Source organism: Bos indicus, chromosome 9, assembly GCF_029378745.1.
Source record: "Bos indicus isolate NIAB-ARS_2022 breed Sahiwal x Tharparkar chromosome 9, NIAB-ARS_B.indTharparkar_mat_pri_1.0, whole genome shotgun sequence".
Taxonomy (NCBI): Eukaryota; Metazoa; Chordata; class Mammalia; order Artiodactyla; family Bovidae; genus Bos; species Bos indicus.
The window spans coordinates 70,902,239-70,906,680 of record NC_091768.1 but is presented as its reverse complement, the minus strand read 5'-3'; the positions used below and the strand labels follow the sequence as shown (position 1 = coordinate 70,906,680).

General features: G+C 37.6%; 1 pseudogene; it reads right to left on the bottom strand.

Annotated features, from left to right (window-relative positions):
* Window positions 1-3,170: 3,170 nt before the first annotated feature.
* Window positions 3,171-4,106, bottom strand: LOC139184837 (trace amine-associated receptor 8-like; annotated as a pseudogene).
* Between the last annotated feature and the right edge of the window lie 336 nt (window positions 4,107-4,442).

The following is a 4,442-nucleotide window of genomic DNA, read 5'->3' as shown; positions in this document are numbered from 1 at the left end:
GTAATTGGAAAGCCTTGATCAGCCAACCTGGGCAGTCATATTTAGGAAAGAGTCTCTTGGAGTGATCTTCCCTGTGGCTCAGTTGGTAAAGAATCTGCCTACAATGCAGGAGACCTGGGTTCGATCCCCAGGTCAGGAAGATGGTCTGGAGAAGGGAATGGCAATCCACTTCAGTGTTCTTGCCTGGAGAATCCCATGGACAGAGGAGCCTGGCAGGCTACAGTTCATGGGGTTGCAAAGAGTCAGACATGACTGAGCAAATAACACTGCTACTGCTATCCTGGAGTGAATGTAAGAATCTGCTCTTTTGTTTTCTTTTTCTTTTGTTGAGTTCCACATACTCACTACATGCTCAAAAGAAATTTCATATTCAGAATTGCACTAGAGATTTTGGTATCATACATAATAATAGAATATTTTTCCTACCCGGAAGTATTTTAAAAATCTTTAATTTTCCTTTGATCTGACTATCTATAATTTAATTTAGTAACAGTGTAATTCTGTGTGACATTTATTGAATGTAACTATTATCTGACTCTTTCATTAATTTTTTCAATGTTCTCTATGCTCTAAAAATAGGAAGATGTCCTTTTTTAAAATCTGCTTCAGTTAATCTGATGTATTGAGGATAGTAAGTGATAACATGAAAATGTACTTATTTTTATCATGCTACTGCTCTACTTGATTCCCTCTTTTCCAAGCCCAGTCTTCCATTTATGGAAATTAATCCAACAGTCCCAAACTAATCTACCCTTCTATTTGCCTACTTTTGCCTACACAAGTCCAAACATGCTTGGGTGTTCCTCAAAAGTCCTTCCTACTGAAAAATAAGGTTGTTTTAACAACTTTTAAATACACAGGCCATGGGACCATATGTGGGTGAGAAGACAATATTATAGGAATGACCAAATACCATGTGCCAGCCTTGTGATGGCAACTCATCCTCTGCTCACAGGAGTTAGATCTGCGATATCCTTCTGAGTCTCAAAAAATATATTTTAAAATGAATTGTCCATACTACCCACAAAATTATTTCCCTTGAGGAAAATACTAGATAAAATACATTTTTAATCCTTAGCTATCCTTGTACAGGTACTTAGTGAAGTGAAGTCGCTCAGTCGTGTCCTACTCTTTGTGACCCCATGGACTGCAGCCTACCAGGCTCCTCTGTCCATGGGATTTTCCAGGCAATAGTCCTGGAGTGGATTGCCATTTCCTTCTCCAGGGGATCTTCTCAACACGGGGACTGAACCCGGGTCTACCGCATTATAGACAGATGCTTTACCATCTAAGCCACTTACTTGTATATAATTAAAGTTCAGTATTTGTTTGAAAACAGTGAAAAGACTCAACGAAAACCAATGAGAAAAAATTACTTCAAATGAATGACAAGACAGAAAAATCCAAAGAAAAAGACCTACATACCACTACTTATACTACAATGGTTTCATTATACAAAATACACTGGACTTCCGCAATGGCTCAGCAGATAAAGACTCTGCCTGCAATACAGGAGACACAGGAGACATGGGTCGGAGATTTATACATTGTTTATGCTTTTTCTAATATTAGGTTTTTTGCAGCAAAAGCAAAAAATTTTTGATCCTACAACATCCTGGAGAAGTAAATACAGAGTACACTTAGGTGAGGAAACTGCTGAGGAAAAAATGAGAATGTGAATTACACATCATTTTCAAGTGAGAGAAATTGATGCAGAAATGGTCCCTGCTAGAGATAATAGATAATTTTTTCACATGCAAACTTATATTAGCTAACAATCATTGTATCAGCTTTTTTGGTAAATTTTTTCCGCAATTTCTACTGCTTTATAATGTCTGTAACTAACACCTGATTTCAAAGCAGAATTACTGTTTCCACAATACTACAAGTGAACATTCTAAGATTCTTCCCAGCTGTTAAGCAGGAGGGGCTTACCTGCTGCTCCAAAAGCTCCAGGAAGATACAGAGGATATAGAGTCTCAAGAGAGCAGTAAATACACAGACCCTTAGATAATGTCCTCAAGCCTGGACTGTCTGATATGGGCTGAATCAGGTCCTCTCATTCCCAATTCATATGTTGAATTCCTAACTCTCAGTATTTTGCAATATAACTATATTTGGAGACAAGATCTTTAAAAAGTTAATTAAGCTAAAATGAGTTTTTAGTTCTATATGACTGGTATTCTTAGAAGAGTAGATTAGGATGCAGACTCACATGTAAAAAGGACCATAAGAGGACACAGAGAGAAGACAGGCATCTGCAATCCAAGGAGAGCGGTCCTCTGAGCAAACAAACTCTTGCTGACACATTGATCTTGGAAGTCTAACCTCTACATTTCTAAGTAGGAGAAATGATTTCTGTCGACTGAGCCACCCCACCTGTGATACTTTGCTATGACAGCCCTAGAAAATGAAATAATGTTGCAGAAGACTGAGAAAGAAGGACCATTGAAAGATAAATGAAAGTTGAGCCTAAATGAGAAAATGATTACAGATTTGAGAACGAAAAATGAGATTCAGGATTCACAGAAATGGATATATGGTACATATAGTATACATATACATATAGTATAACAAGTACGTATAGTAAGGATGTGTACAAAGCATCAAGACAGATGATACAAGTAAACCACTTAATCATTTGTTACTTTGTTAAATCGCTTCAGTTGTGTCCAACTCTTGCTGAGCCTATAAACTGTAGCCCCCCAGGCTCCTCTGTCCATGGAATTCTCCAGGCAAGAATACTGGAGTGGGCTGCCAGGCCCTCCTCAAGGCCATGCCTTTATTACTTAGTGCAATAAATATCTTTATTATATGATGAAGGTACCTGTCTGTGACTTTGCTCCTGGCTAATTTGAAATATATATATATTTCCCCAATTTTGAAAGGCTTTATTCATTTTTTGTATCTAATTTCATCATAAATTCATAATATTAAAACCAGTCCAGGTTCGATGCACGATGCTGGATGCTTGGGGCTGGTGCACTGGGATGGCCCAGAGGGATGGTATGGGGAGGGAGGAGGGAGGAGGGTTCGGGATGGGGAACACATGTATACCTGTGGCGGATTCATTTTGATATTTGGCAAAACTAATACAATTATGTAAAGTTTAAAAATAAAATAAAATTAGAAAAAAAATAGTCCTAAATTTTTCAACTTAGTGCTTTAATTTACTCTGGAAATAAGCTAGTGGTTGATGAACTATCCTTAAAAAGTCCCCCACTTAAAATAGCTTTCAAGGTTTTCCTAAACCAAGAGTAAAATAAAGTATAAATCAAAGTGTTCATGGCTGAGTTATAATAGGAACCCCAACAGCAAATCTCATAAATATAGGGAGGGTTTATGAAACCCATAAAGGCACCAATTAATATATCAACTGTATATGGTAACCATGAAATCATAAATGCTACTAGTGTGATCCCCAATGTTTTAGCTGCTTTTCTCTCTCTCTTGGGCACTCTGGATTTGTAACTCTCTGATTCTGCTTTGCTACCAGTATTTTCAATTTTTAGAGCTTGTTGTTTAGCTATTTAAAGAATCTTGCCATAAAGAATCATAACAATGGTAGGTATAAAAAATAACAAAACACTTATCAAAACCCATACACAGTTGAGAGCACTTACTAATTCCTCCATCCTATCGTCACTGACACCTGTGTAGGACACAGCTCCGCTGTACACAAGGGGCAGAATCCAGGAGATGCTGATGCATACCCCTGACACAGACACCTTGAACTTGGTGGGATAGACCAGGGGGTCAGTAACAGCAATGTACTGTCAATGAAGATGAAGGACAGGTGGAAGAGAGAGGAGTAACAAAATACCACTTCACAGGAATTGTGAAGCACACAAAATCTGGCTCCAAAGTACCAGCACCTCTCCACGGACCTGACCATGCTGAAGGGCATCACGGTCACTCTGCACAGGCCAGAGAGGTGATCAAGAAATTGGCTAGAGAATGTAACTGCTTGAAGTGAAGAACTGAAGTAATCACCAACAAGTTTCCAAAGATAGCCAATAAAGACCCAAAGGAGATTTAATACAAGATCTGTTCACATTCTCATGGCAGAGCTGCACGGTTTCAGATTGGGAAAGATTGCTGACCATGGTTCTGCAGTTGGATGCTTGCTTTGTTTCTGCTTTTCAGAAAAATGGTCTTCAATTCTGAAAATTTTAAAAAATAAAATAAAATAAAACTGCATACTTGAGTACTACTTTTAAAAACTGTCTCATATTTCATCCTTTTCCCATTTTGTTATGAAGAGAAACTAAAAGAATTTTTAAAACTCAGAAATACATTCTTTCTATGTTTACATAATATTTCTATATCTAAATCTCCTAGATAGTTAACCCTAAGCAAATCTACTATGATTTTACATCAGTCCAGAAAACACATTGCCTCATAATTGAAGAAATTTAATTACTTGGTCCTTTATACCTGTG